We start from the raw sequence: 16,020 nt of genomic DNA, 5'->3' as shown, positions 1-16,020 counted from the left end.
TTTCTTTTTCTTTTCTTTTCTTATTCTTGAATACAGAAAGAAAACTCTGTTTTTATTTTTCATTTTTATTAAAAACATTTTTCTTTAATTTTTTCTACTATATTTTTTAGTTTTGTAAATTTTAAAAATTCTCTTTTACTTTCATCACTCCATTTTATTCTATTTTATTGCATTCATTTTTTTCAAATTTTCAAACGTTTTCCTTTTTGTTCCTTTTTTTCTTTTCTTATCTTTCCCTTTTTTCTCTAATCTATCAAGCTTCTTTCAACAACCAGACCAAAACATACCTAGGGTCCAGCATCCTTTATTTGATTTCTTTGTGTTGTTTTTAATTTTAAATTTTTTTACGTTATGAATTCCCTTTCTTCCTCCAAAATGACTAAATGAAGGAATTCACCCCAAAAGAAAGAACAGGAAGAAATAACAGCAAGGGCTTAATCAACACAGATACAAGCAAGATGTCTGAACCAGAATTTAGAACCACAATAATAATAATACTAGCTGGGGTTGAAAGTAGATTAGAATCTCTTTCTGTGGAGATAAAAGAAGTAAAATCTAGTCAGGATGAAATAAAAAATGCTATAACTGAGCTGCAATCTAGAATGGATGCCATGGAGGCAAGGATGGATGAGGCAGAGCAGCGAATCAGTGACATAGAGGACAAGTTTATGGAGAATAATGAAGCAGAAAAAAAGAGGGAAACTAAGGCAAAAGAGCACAAAATGAAAATTAGAGAACTCAGTGACTCATTACAATGGAATAACATCAGAATCATAGGGATCCCAGAAGATGAAGAGAGAGAAAAAGGGGTAGAAATTTATGTGAGCAAATCATAGTGGAAAACTTTCCTAACCTGGGGAAAGACACAGACATCAAAACCTAGGAAGACCAGAGGACTCCAATTAAATTCAACAAAAATTTACCATCAACATGGCATGTCATAGTCAAATTCACAGGGTACTCAGGCAAGGAGAGAATCATGAAAGCAGCAAGGGGAAAAAAGTCCCTAACCTACAAGGGAAGACAGATCAGGTTTGCAGCAGACTATCCACAGAAACTTGGCAGGCCAGAAAGGAGTGGCAGGATATATTCAGTGTGCTGAATCAGAAAAATATGCAGCCAAGAATTCTTTACCCAGCAAGGCTGTCATTCAAAATAGAAGGAGAGACAAAAAGTTTCACAGACAAACAAAAATTAAAGGAGTTTGTGACCACTAAACAAGTCCTGCACTAAATTTTAAGGGGGAATCTCTGAGGGGAGAAAAGACAGAAAAACAACAACAACAACAACAACAACAAAAACCAAAAGACCATAAGCAACAAAGACTAGAAAGGACCAGAGAACACTACCAGAAACTCTGACTCTACAGGCGACATAATGGCAATAAACTCATATCTTTCAGTACTCGCTCTAAATGTCAACGGTCTAAATGCTCCAATCAAGACATACAGTAACAGAATGGATAAGAAAACAAGATCCATCTATATGCTGTTTACAAGAGACCCACTTTAGACCTAAAGACACCTTCAGATTGAAAGTAAAGGGATGGAGAACCATCTATCTTGCTAATGGTCTCCAAAAGAAAGCTGGAGTAGCCATACTTATATCAGACAATCTAGATTTTAAAATAAAGACTATAACAAGAGATAAAAAAGGGAATTATATCATAATTAAGGGGTCTATCCACCAAGAAGACCTAACAATTATAAACATTTGTGTTCCAAACGTGGAACACCCAAATATAAAAATCAATTAATCACAAATATAAAGAAACTCATTGATACTAATACCATAATAGTAGGGGACTTCAATACCCCACTCACAGCAATGGACAGATTGTCTAAACAGAAAAGCAACAAGGAAACAATGGCTTTGAATGACACACTGGACCATATGGACTTAACAGATATATTCAGAACATTTCATCCTAAAGGAGGAGAATACACATTCTTCTCGAGTGCACGCTGCAGAAATACGAACAATAATAAGAGAATATTATGAGCAATTATAAGCCACTAAAATGGGCAATCTGGAAGAAATGGACAAATTCCTAGAGACATATAAACTACCAAAACTGAAATAGGAGAAATAGAAAATTTGAACAGACCCATAACTAGTAAAGAAATCAAATTAGTAATCAAAAATCTCCCAAAAAGCAAGAGACCAGGGCCGGATGGCTTTCCAAGGAATTCTACCAAACATTTAAAGAAGAGTTAACACCTATGCTTTTGAAGCTGTTCCAAAAAAATAGAAATGGAAGGAAAACTTCCAAACTTTTTCTGTGAATCCAGCATTACCTTGATTCCAAAACCAGACAAAGACCCCACTAAAAAGGAGAAGCATAGACCAATTTCCCTGATGAACATGGATGCGAAAATCCTCAAGAAGATATTAGCCAACCCGATCCAACAATACATTAAAAGAATTATTCACCATGACCCAGTGGGATTTATACCTGGGATGCAGGGCTGGTTCAATATCCACAAATCAATAAGTGTGATACATCACATCAATAAAAGAAAGGACAAGAACCACATGATCCTCTCAATAGATGCAGAGAAAGCATTTGACAAAATATAGCTTCCTTTCTTGATAAAAACCCTCAAGAAAGTAGGGATTGAAGGATCATACCTCAAGATCATAAAAGCCATATATGAAAGTCTCACTGATAACATCATCCTCAATGGGGAAAAGCTAAGAGCTTTCCCCCTAAGGTCAGGAACATGACAGGGATGTCCACTGTTATTCAACATAGTGTTGGCAGTCTTAGCCTCAGCAATCAGACAACACAAAAGAATAAAAGGCATCCAAATTGGCCAGAAGGAAGTCAAATTTTCACTCTTCATAGATGACATGATACTTTATATGGAAAACCCAAAAGATTCCACCAAAAAACTGCTAGAACTGATCCATCATTTCAGAAAAGTTGCAGGATATAAAACCAATGCACAGAAATAGGTTGCACTCTACACCAATAATGAAGAAACAGTAAGAGAAATGAAGGAATTTATCCCATTTACATTGCACCAAAACCCATAAAATACCTAGGAATAAATCTAATCAAGGAGGTGAAAAATCTATACACTGAAAACTATTTGAAAGAAATTGAAAAAGAAACCAAAAAATGGAAAAATATTCCATGCTCCTGGAATGGAAGAACAAACATTGTTAAAATATCAATACTACCCAGAGCAATCTACATATTCAATACAATCCCTATCAAAATAACACCAGCATTCTTCACAGAGCTAGAAAAAACAATCCTAAAATTTGTATGGAACCTGAAAAGACCCTGGATAACCAAAGCAATCTTGAAAGAGAAAACTGAAGCTGGAGGCATCACACTTCCAGACTTCAAGATGTATCACAAAGCTGTAGTCATCAAGATAGCATGGTACTGGAACAAAAACAGACAGATCAATGGAACAGAATTGAGAACCCAGAAATGGACCCACAAATGTATGGCCAACTAATCTATGACAAAGGAGGAAAGAATACCCAATGGAATAAAGACAGTCTCTTCAGCAAGTGGGGCTGGGAAAACTGGACAGCAACATGCAGAAAAATGAACCTGGACAAATTTCTTACACCAAATAAAAAAATAAACTCAAAATGGATGAAAGACCTAAATTTAAGATGGGAAGCCATTGAAATTCTAGAGGAGAAAGCAGGCAGAAACCTCTTTCACCTCAGCCACAGCAACTTCTTACTCAACATATCTCTGGAGGCAAGGGAAACAAAAGAGAAAATGAACTAGTGGGACCTCATCAAAATAAAAAGCTTCTGCACAGCGAAGGAAACACTCAGCAAAACTAAAAGGCAACTGACAGAATGGGAGAAGATATTTTCAAATGACATATCAGATAAAGGGTTAGTATCCAAAATCTATAAAGAACTTACCAAACTCAACACCCAAAACCAAATGATCCAGTGAAGAAATGGGCAAAAGACATGAATAGACACTTCCAAAAAGAAGACATCCAGATGGCAGACACATGAAAAAATGTTCACCATCACTCATAATCAGAGAAATACAAATCAAAACTACAATGAGATGTCACCTCACACCTGTCAGAAAGGCTAACATTAACAACTCAGGCAATAACAGATGTTGGCAAGGATGCAGAGAAAGAGGAACCCTTTTGCATTGCTGGTGGGAATGCAAACTGGTGCAGCCACTTTGGAAAACAGTATGGAGGTTCCTCAAAAAACTGAAAATAGAACTACCCAATGACCCAGAAACTGAGATACTAGGTATTCATCCAAGGGATACAGGTGTGCGAAGGGGCACATGCACCCCAATGTTTATAGCAGCACTGTCAACAATAGCCAAAGTATGGAAAGAGCCCAAATTTCCATTGGCGGATGACTGGATAAAGAAGATGTGGCATATATATATATATATATATATATATATATATATATATATACACACACACACACACACACACACACACACACACAATGGAGTATTACTCGGCAATCAAAAAGAATGAAATCTTGCCATTTGCAACTATGTAGATGGAACTAGAGGGTATTATGCTCAGAGAAATTAGAGAAAGACAAATATCATAGGAATTCACTCATATGAGGACTTTAAGATACAAAATAGATGAACATAAGGGAAGGGAAACAAAAATAATGTAAAAACAGGGAGGGGAACAAAACATAAGAGACTCATAAATATGGAGAACAAACAGAGGGTTACTAGAAGGATTGTGGGAGGAGGGATGGGCTAAATTGGTAAGGGGCTTAAGGAATCTACTTCTGAAATCATTGCACCATATGCTAACTAACTTGGATGTAAATTAGACAATAAATAAATTTTTAAAAAAACAAGCAAAATAACAACAACAACAAAACAATTCCGTTTACAATCAAAAGATGAAAATTCTTAGCAATTTAAACAAAAGAGGTGAGAGACTTTTACACTGAAAACTACAAAGTCCTTTGAAAATAACTAAAAAAAGACCTAACTGAATGGAAGGACATGTGTGTTAAGGCACCTGAGAGGCTCAGTCAGTTAAGTATCCAACTCTTGATCTCGGCTCAAGTCATGATCTCACAGTTCACAGATTTGAGCCCCGCATCAGGCTCTGTGCTAACAGCATGGAGCCTGCTTGGGATTTTGTTTCTCCCTCTCTCTGTCCCTTCCCCAGGGGACATCTGTCTCTCTTTCTCAAAATAAATAAACTTAAAAAGACTAGAAAGACATTTGTGTTCATGGGTAAGACTTAATATTGTCAAGAGGGTAATACTGTCCACATTTATCTACAGATTCAATGCATTCTCTTTTAAAATAGTTGTCCCTTTTTTTGGCAGAAATTGATAAGCTGATCCTTTTTTTTTGATAAGCTGATCCTAAAATTCATATGGAAATGCAAGAGAGCCAGAATAGCTAAAACAATCTTCAAAATTAACAACAAAGTTGGAAAAATCATACTTCCTATGTATATATATATATATATATGTATATATATTATGTGTATATATATATAATATATCTGGAATAGAGAGTCCAGAAAGAAGCCCCTGCATTTATGACTGGGCTTCTGACAGAGTACCATGACAGAATTATGTTTTCAACAAAAGGTTCTAGGAGAACTGGATATCCACATACAAATTGAATCAGAGATCATACAGTAAGAGCCAAAGCTGCAGAACTCTTGGAGGAAACATAGGTGTTAGTTTTAGCTGGATTAGACAATGGTTTCTTAGGGATGGCTGGGTGGCTCAGTCGGTTAAGCGTCTGACTCTTGATTTCAGTTCAGGTCATGATCTCATGGTTCCTGAGATCCTGTCCCAAACTGGGCTGTGGGCTGTTAGTGCTGTTAGAATCCCTGCTTGTAATTCTCTCTCCCTCTCTCTCTCTCTTCCCCTCCCTCACTCACATGCACACTCTCTCCCAAAATAAATATGTAAACTTAAAAAAAAAAGATGATAGTTTCTTAGACATGAAAAACATAAACAAAAAATCAAATTGGACTTCATCAAAATTAAACACTTTTGTGCTTTAAAGGACACCATCAATGAAATGAAAAAAGACAACCCACAGAATGGAAGAAAATATTTGCAAACCATATCTCTGACAAAGATCTAATGTTTAGAATATATAAAGAACCCTTATAACTCAACAATAAAAAAGACAACCCAATTTAAAAACAAAGGATTTGAAAAGACATTTCTCCAAAGAAGATGTACAAGTGCCAATAAGCACATGAAACTCATATCACTAGTCATTTAGGAAATGCAAATCAAAATCCCAACAAGGTACCACTTCACATCTATGAAGATTTCACATCACACTATGATGACCAGAATGAAAAAAAAAACAAAACCCAGCAATAACAAGTGTTGGCAAGGATGTAGAGACCCTGTAACCCTTATATACTGCTAGTGGGAATGTAAAATGGTATAAGCTGCTGTATAAAACAGGTTGGCAGTTCCTCCAAAAGTTAAACATAGACTTCTATATGGCCCAACAATATCACCCCCAGGTATATGCCCAAGAGAACTGGAAAACATGTGTTCACACAAAAAATTGTGCACAAATATTCAGAGCAACGTTATGCATAAGAGCCAAGCGGTAGAAAGAATCCAAATATCCACCAACTGGTGAATGGATAAATAAATGTGGTCTATCCATACAATGGAATATTATTCAGCCATAAAAAGGAATGGAGATATAAACGTGGATGAATATTGAAAACATTATGCCAAGTAAAAGAAGCTAAACTTATAAGGCCATATATTGTATGATTCCGTATACATAAAATTTCCAGAATGGGAAAATTCATAGAGTCAGACTGTCAGTAGATTAAGGGTTGCCAGGTGCTGCTGGGGGAGGGGAATTGAGAGTGGCTGCTAATAGGTACAGGATTCCCTTTTGGGTGATGAAAATGTTCTGGAATTAAATAGTGGAGGTGGTTGCACAACCTTATGAATATATTAAGAACACTGAACTATATACTTTGTTATATAGTTTAATAAAATAATAAAATAAATAGCAATACACACAGCATTTGTGTTAGGAGGCTTTTAGCTGCAGGTAACTAGTTTAATCAGTAAGAAAATTTATTGACTCAGGAAGCTTGCAGTCCAGAGGCAGAAGGAGCCCTCTAGATTGAATGCTTCGGTGGCTGAATGTTGGTGTCAAGCACTCAGATTTTTGTACATCTCTCTGCTTGGAAGTCCTCAGTGTCAGATTATTTTTTCAGTCTGGTAGTAAGCTATTTCAAGTGACCCCAGGCATCACATATGGACAAAGAAATGTCCCAAAGCAGCAAAGAGAGCTCATCTTCTTGAGGTTTTTCTCTCAATAAAGAGGAAACTTTTCCCAAAAGCCCTCAACAGTCATGCCCTTACATCTCATGGCCAGAAGTAGCTCATGTGCCCATCCTAAGCCAGTTGCAAAAATCAGGAACAGCATTACTTTCAAACCACTGAGGCCCAGCCTGGATTTTGGGGTGCTGTCAACCTTCTCTGCAGCAACTGGCTGAATGGGGAAGGAATGGATACTAAACAAAGTAAAAACTAGGAAGGAAGGGGGAAATAGATGTTGGATGGGAAGCCAATAGTTAAGTTACCTCAACAGATGATTGATTCAACTTTTATAAATTAGATTACCAAGTATTAAAATATTCAGTCAATGAGCTGGAAAGAAGTACATGGACAATGTGAAAGCCAGTGTTCTCCATGGAGACTTAACAAGTAATAGTGCCAACCGAGGATACATCATGACCTCCATCCTCCCTGCTAGAGGTTCTTCAGAGAGGTTCCATCTTCTAATAACTGAACATCCCCTAGAAGAGACCTTAGCTACAGAATAGAGAGAACCCCAACCTGGGAACATGTTATGCGTATCACAGCACCAATGAATCAATTTCTAATTATTTCCAAGACAGGATGAGTCGTAGAGTATTTCTTTTCTATTTATAAATAAAAATGAATAATAAAAAAAAGCTTTTTTAAAAACAGGGAAAAGACTTGAACAGATTCTTCATGGAATAATACATTCTAATGGCTGATGAGCACGTGAGAAGGTGACTTCATAAGTCATCAGAGAAATGCCACTTCTAAAATTAACACCGCTGAAACACCAAGTGTTTGTGAGGACAAAAAGCAGGTCCAGATGTCAAACATTGCCAGTGGCAGTATAAATGGTACACCCACTTTGGAGAACAGTTTGTTCGTTTCTTACAAGTTAAACAATATACCCCACAACCCACCCATCCCACTCCTAGTAATTATTCCACGAGAAATGAAAACAAATGCCTTCAGAAAGACTTGTTCAAGAATATTCATAGCAGCCTATTCATAAGCCAAAAAGTAGAAACAACCCAAATGGCCGTCAACGGGAGAACAGATAAACAAATTGTGGTGTATTCATACAACGGAATGCCACTTAGAAATGGAAAGGAACGCACAGCTGTCCAACATGGACGGATTTCACAGACATGCTGTTGAATGAAAGAAGTCAGGCCCCCAAAAGTACATACTGTGTGATTCCATGTATACGATTTTTCAAGAACAAGTTCATCTAATTCATGGTGACAGTAATCAGAATGGTGACTGTTGTCTATGGGGGTTAATTGGAAAGGAACATGAAAACACTTTCTGGGGTGATGGGAAAGTTCTATATTCTGAGAATCATGTTGATTACACAGGTGTATACATTTATCCAAATCTGTTTATTGGTATACCCAAGATCTGCATTTCAGTGTATGCAAATTTACATTCAATTAAAAGAAGTAAAAAAGGCAAGAGGCAGGAGGGGAGGTGTCTGGGGCCAAATTGAAAGAGGTCAGAATTTGAGCATAAAGAGTTTGCCTCTGCTGTTCTGGGGGCCCTGGGGCCCTGGGAGGTGTCTAAGCAGGGGTGTGTGGCTCAGCCTTTGCTGCGTTCCGGGAACGTTGTCGGTCTCCTGTTACCCTGCTGTACAGCTTTGGTGGCTGAGTCAGCTTAGCTCCTAGGACCTGGGCTTTGCTATCTGCCCCATCCTTCCTGAAACACCTTGGAGAGCTTGTCCCTGAAGAGACACTCAGCTGGAGGCAGAGCAGCCCCTGGGCCTCCAGTCCCCAGCCCTGGGTGAGCCAGGAGTGACGACTCCCCCGCCACCCGGGGCCCTCCCCAACCCCAGCTTTCCCGAGCCGAGCAGGACGAGGCTTCTGAGAAATCTCATTTTAAGTGCCAGCTCTAGGATTTATCACTGCTCTGCATGGGCGATGACTCAGTGTGGGGGAGGGGACAGGAGCTATGCTGCTGCCAAGGCGGCCAGGGCTGCTGCTGGGGGAGGAAAAGCTGCCCATCCCTGTGGGGACTTGGGGTTTCCGTTTCCACTCCTGACCTGTCTGCTGTCCAATCTGTCCAGGCAGGATGAAAGGAGCAGAAAGGGCTTGAACTTTGGGGACAGACTGAGTTGGGGTCCTCCTATGCAAGCTTAGTTTCTTTTTCTATAAAATGGGGTAGGGATGTTTTAGGGCTTTGGGTGCATGTGATTCATTGAGGAAGTGCCCTGAGGAAAAAACCTGTAAGGGGTGAGGGAAACAGCATAGGGAAGGGGGAGCCAAGGGGGAAAGTGACCCCAGGTAAGGTCCAGCCTCAGCCTGGTCCACTGGGGGCTGTGGGGTCAATCACACTCCAAAGTTGTTCATAGCCCCAGATGAGATGGGGAGCCAGCGTTTTGCACCCCCTTGCCAGCATCCTACTGACTGTAGGATGCTCTTGGAGGGTTATAACCAACTGGTGAGGCTCCCATCAACCAAGGGCAATTCTCCAGAGAAGGCGGGCAGCTGTGAGCTCTAGGCAGCCAACACTGGCGGGTAGGCTTGCTGGCCTGGTTATGGAGACCTGACTGGGGCCCCAGCAGCACATGTTAAAGAGGCAACATACACATTTGCCCAGGGCTTCTGTGAGTTCACACAATAGGCAGTGAACTGGCACCCGGTACTATAAATGTGCGTGCCCTTCCTACTGTGAATTCAACACTTTTGAGGACCAGGGTAGGGTGAGAATCCAAAGTCTATGCACCTAAGCAAGAGTAATATCAAAAATACTCAATAGCCAGAAAGTAGCTGGCAGAACGTCTGGGTCCTGGAGGTCTCCTTTAGTTTCTGGATCATAGGAAAGTTTGGGGCTCCTGAGGACAGTGGCTGGGGGACTAGTGGGGAGCCAGCCCTTTAGGAACCTGGGGCAGTGGCTACCGATCATCTGGACTTACCAGCTTGCCACATCACTCTGGCATGCACTCGGATGATCTTTATGCACACCTCCTGGAGACAGGGGAGCCTCCAGTCCCCTGTCCCCACTCCTCCCCCTGACATTTCTCTATTACGTGCTTCTAAGAAGTTGAGAACTGATCATTGAGCATCATCTGGTCCGTTCAACCTAGGACTCTGCTTTTGACGAGGCTTTCCAGAAACAGTGAGCTTAAAATGTTCTTGGGAGGTCTACATTTTCTCTAATAAACTACAGTATGTACATCAAGGGAGCAAAGAACATTGACTTTGGAATCAAACAGACCTGGTTTTGAATCCAGCTCTGCCATTTCTTGGCTGTGTACTCTTGAGGGAGTTGCCTTACCTCCCTGAGCCTCAGCTTCCCTGTCTGTGGGAATAAAGAAAAAGGCTAAATTAACGTGCCTGCTCCAAATGGTGACTGGGAGGAGTGAGCCTCACCATGCGATGTGCTTAGCACACAGTAAGCCCTTGATAAATGTTTGCAGGTGGATTCATCACCTGCATTAGGGGGTTTACCCCAATGAACTTCTTGACCCTCTGGGAGGGGACCCTTGTCCTTTCGGTCTCTGGCCCCAATTTCAGGAACCGCCCCACAAAGGCCCAGTTATTTTCCTCCAGCTATTTCTTACACGTCCCAGAAGACTCATCTCTTTTATGAGCACCCTCATTGTCCCCTCCATCCGGCCTTCCTTTCCTTGGAAAGATGGTTTGGGCTGAGGTGGCCCCTTTGCCAGTAAACTGCGTCTGTTGTTAGGAAGCCTGATAAGATGGTATGAAGAACCACGTGGAATCTGCCATCACACGTGACTTCAAAGGGGCTTGTGGTCAGTGCCTATTTCCTCCCTTTCTTAGAGGAGCTTTTGCAGGAGAGAAGGCACTTACAGATCATAAATGTCAGGGCTCAGACAGCACGATCCCAGCCTGACCTTGAGGTCCAGGAAGGTAGCTAACAAGTGAAGTGTGTCTCTTGATTCAGTCTGGGAGTTCAGACACGGTGAGAGAAATCCAAGGGTGCAGGTGCCTTGCCCTGAGTTCTAGAACTACCACTCACGGGGGGCAGGTGGCGGGGGGGGAACCTGGGCTTGAGTCCTGGCATGGCCAGTCACCAGCTATGTGATCTAGGGCACTTTACCAAACCTCTTTGTGCCTCCGTTGCCACTCCTATAAAAAGGATAATAATAATCAGCATTTTTTTTCTGAGAGTGGGGGTCTTCCTCCTTTACACACAGGCATTGTCCCATCTGGTAGTAGCACCTGCTTCTCCTGGAGAGCAGCTCCTGCACTCCCAGGCCCTGTGCTTGGGAAAGGCTGGCCTTCAAATGGGGCAGGTATTTCAGCCCTGGACAAAAAGCACATTCATTCCATCCTTATGCCCTCCCTGGTTGTTCAGAGATGGACGCTGGACCCCTGAAGGCTCAATGAAACTCAATTCCAGGACTTCTGTTGGAAATGTTGAGAAACAGCTCTCTTTCCATATGGGTTTCAGAGATCTCTCGGGGGGTGGGGGGTTGTACTCAGGGCTGCTCAAGGTCATTTTGCTTCCACGAAAGGAGAACCTGACTGAGAAAAGAGACAACACAAAGCCATAGGATGGAGTGGAAGTTTCCTGAGAACATCCTTTGAACACCTGGATCCAGCTGGACCTGAACATCTCTTCGGAATTTTTAATCACTGTTTCTTTGCTTTGTTTTGTTTTGTTTTTGCTAAAGCCAGTTTATGTTGGGCTTTCTGTCCTTTGCAACTGAAGATTCCTTCTTCTGTATCATATATACAACAATAATACATCCCCCCTTTGGTTGTTTGAAGACAAGCCATGAGAGCCTCCTAGCACAGTGCCTGACACACAGTAGGCACTCAATAAATGCCCCTTTCTCCAGAGCCTGTTTTCTCATTTGTCAGATGTATCCCAATGCTTGTTAGCAGAGGTGGAGACCATAGAGGGGAAATCTGGGCAGTCTGTTAAAGTAAGAGGGGAGCGTTCGGGTAGGAAGAACAACGTGCCTCCTTCCCAAAATGTTCACATCCTAATCCCCAAAGCCTGTGAATAAGTTACACTACATGGTAAAAGAATTTTAGCAGATGTGATTAAATTAAGGATTTTGAGATCCTCCTAGAATATATAGATGGGTCCAACCTGACCAGGCAAGTCCTTAAAAAGAATCCAAGAATCAGGTCAGAGATGCAATGTTGTTGGCTTTGAAGATGGAGAAAGGGGGCCTAAAGCCAAGGAATGTGGCAGCTTCTAAGAAGCTGGAAAAGGTAAAGAAATGGATTCTCCCTAGATCTTACAGAAAGCAACACGGCCTTGCCAACACTTGATTTTAGCCCAGAGAGACCCGTGTCAAGCCTCCTAACTTCCAGAACTGTAAGATAATCAATTTATGTTGTTTTTAGCCACAGAGTTTGTGGTAATTTGTTAACAACAGTGACATAAACTCAGACAAGCATTCGCACATTTACATATTCTTTTCATTCATTCATCATTTGGCAACTATGTATCAGGCCCTGTTAGTAAAATCTATTTCATCCCTGCTTATAATCTACTTGGGGATACAGAAAATTATACTCAGTTTGAAAAGCTCTGGAATGCAAAAATGGAAGCTCTAAAATGGGAAATTTAAATGTTGCTATGGGAACACCAAGGGGACACCTGACGCAGCTTGGGGGGCGAGACTGATGGTGCCCAGGGAAGACTTCCTGTAGGAAGTGCCATCTAAGCAGAGACTAGGAAGGATGAGAAGAATTCACGAGAATATGAGCAGTCTTCCCTGGGGAGAGCTAAAAAGTGTATGGTGGTATATTAGTCAGAGTTCTCAGAGAAACGGAACCAACAGAACATGTAAATATTGACCTAGAGACTTATTTTAAGGAATTGGTTCACACAACTGTGGAAGTGTACGGTATATCCAAAATCTGCAGAGTAAACTAGTAGGCTGGATACCCAGGGAAGAGTTGCAGTTTGAGTTCAAAGGCCACCTGCAAGCAGAATTTCTTCTTGCTCAGGGAAAATTAGTCTTTATTCTATTAAAGCCTTCACCTGATTAGATGAGGTCCACCTCCCCATTATGGAGGGCATTCTGCTTTCCTCAAAGCCCACCCATTTAAATTTTGATCTCAACCAAAGTGCCCCTTCACAGAAACTTCCAGAACAATGTCTGACCAGATGTCTGGGCACTGTGGTCCAGCTAAACTGACACATAAAACTGACCGTTATAGGTGGGTACCAGTTTACTTCACAACATACAGACATATGAAAAATCACATTATTTTGTCTCAGTCACTTAAGAGTGTCCCTCTCTTCACACTCACCATATTTTCAAGCACTTCAGTCTCAACTATGTTTTTGCAGGCTACCCCTTTTTAGGCTCCAACAAGAATCAAGGATGAGGGCATCCTTGGGGCTTGTTCTGTAGTACATGTGAAGGATACTGTGGCAATTTCTCCCTCTGCTCCCCAAGGCAGCTGTTTGACCTGCTTCTCTGCTCCATCAGCCCCTATTGGCTCCAAAGTTTCCTTTCCACCACCAGCCACATGCCTGGCTGTGGAAACATCAGTTTCCATCTTGAGTGAACTTAAGATCTCAAGGGAATCTCCCCAGGCATTCTGCAATGGCAAGGATACTGCCTTTCTTCCCTACTTGCAAAAACAACCACCCTAAGTATCCTTCCATTTCCTTTCCTGCCTGTTCCTCCCAGGTCAGAGCTCAGCCCCCACCCCAGGCTCCTACAATAGACTTCCCTCCCTGGCTGAAGTCTGGTGCAGGTGAGGGCCTTTCCAGAGGCCTGGCGAGTTCCATTTAAGGCTCTTAAACACAAAAGCTCCTGGAAGTATCAGACTCCACACTCAGAACTATAAAGGGATCTGGAAGAGAAAGGAGGAATTGATAAAGGCTTGTAACTTTTCTGAATCGCCTGCAGGAGTCAGAATTAGTCACAGATGAGTTCTCCAATGACTTTGCCACACACATGTTAGACAGAAGGCCCTGCTGTGCAAAGGCCCTGGGGCAGGAGGGGAACCACAAGGAGGCAGGGGTGGGCAGAGAGGACTAGGGGAGAGTGGTGAGAGAAGAGGCTGGGATAGTGGGCAGGGGCCAGACCACAGGGAGGCCTTGTGCCAGATGAGAGGCTTGAAAAGTATCCTGAGGATGGCAGAGAAACATACCTTGAGTGGGAGGCAACACAATCCCATTTGTGTTTTAGAAAGCTCCCTTTGGCGACTGAGCAGAAAGTGTTCTTGATGGGTATTATGGGCTGAATCATGCCCTACTCCCAAATTCATATGCTGAAGTTGGAACCCTAGAAATTCAGAATGTGACTGCATTTGGAGATAGGGCCTTTCAAAGGGCAAAGAAATGAATGAATGAATGAATGAATGAATGAATAAGAGGTAAGTAAGGTAAAATAAGGTCATGTGGATGGGCCCTAACACAAGATGTCTGGTGTTTTTATAAAAAGATGAAATTGGGACAGAAGACAGACAGCGGGAAGATGGCCAGCTGCAAACCGAGGAGAGAAGCCTCAAAAGAAATCAACTCTGCTGACACCCTGATCTTGGATGTCCAGCCTCCAGAACCACGTGAAGACACGTTTCTGGTGTTTTAAAGCCAGCCGATCTGTGCTGCTGTTACAGACGGCTGCCTAAGCAGGTGGATACAACAAGGCCAAGGCAGCTGCTATGGCTTTTCAGGCGAGAACTCAGTCTGGGGGTGATGGGAAGATGGCCCCCCAGAAGGGCTCAAAGGTCTGCGGCTGGATGAGGCCTGAGGCCAGACACGTGGACTTCCCAGAGACCTCCCGCTGTATCGAGAAGGGCAGGGCTCGGTGGTGATTCTGTCGCATCTGGAAAACTGCTCTTGGATCACGTGGCCTTGATTTGGCTGCCCTGGGCCTTAAACAGACTTCCTCAAACCCAAAGTTTTTTGTTTTTTTTGGTTTTTTTTTTCTCCCACTTCTTGGACACAGTGTCATTTTCCAAAGCTTGGTCACACCAAGAAATTTTTATCAAGCAGGATCAGATCATTTTTCTTCCTTTGAGGACATGATCACACCCATGGGTATACTTTGTCAATTGTTTTGTGAAAACTTGGCATTTGGACACTTCTAGTGGTTTTTATTTTGTATCGTTTTAGAAGCAACACGCCCCGACTTTTATATTTTGATATATAAATGTTTATACACTGCAGTTTATATAATTACATATGTTGAGTTATTATTAAAGTACAGGAAAACGCATACGTCTTAGGTACATAGCTTGATGAATTTGCACCCTTTTCGATTATTGTGACTCCCACCCTGATCAAGCTATAGAATATAGTGTCATCCTCTTGTCAACAAGAGGAACAACTTCCCCTTGTTCCTCTGTATTCAGTAACCACCCTCCCCACTTCCTATGTAACTGGCATCACTGAAGTTCTGAACTTTGTATAAGCTCATGTAATCCATAGTCCTTTGTGCCTGGTTTCTTTCATTCAATACCCTTCTAAGATTCATTCACATTGTTGCATTGATTTGTAGCCATTCTTTATTATTATTATTATTATTATTATTATTATTCTTGCTGAATAGTATTCCATTGTATCACTATACCTCTCTGTATCCAGTGTCCGGTGGATGGGTAACAGCCGACTTATTTTAAAGCAAAGCAGACACAGGACATGTTGAATTTCAGTGAACAGAATGTCAGGGCTGAATGGAAGGAGCCTTTGGGATCATCTGTCTCAACTTATTTTTCACATGAGGCCCAGAGAAGGAAAGTGAGTACCCCGAGGTCCCGACCAGAACTA

This window comes from Panthera pardus, unplaced genomic scaffold, assembly GCF_024362965.1.
Source record: "Panthera pardus isolate Hobbes unplaced genomic scaffold, ASM2436296v1 HiC_scaffold_8, whole genome shotgun sequence".
Lineage (NCBI taxonomy): Eukaryota > Metazoa > Chordata > Mammalia > Carnivora > Felidae > Panthera > Panthera pardus.
The sequence above is the reverse complement of the archived record's forward strand: the minus strand, read 5'-3'. Positions refer to the sequence as shown.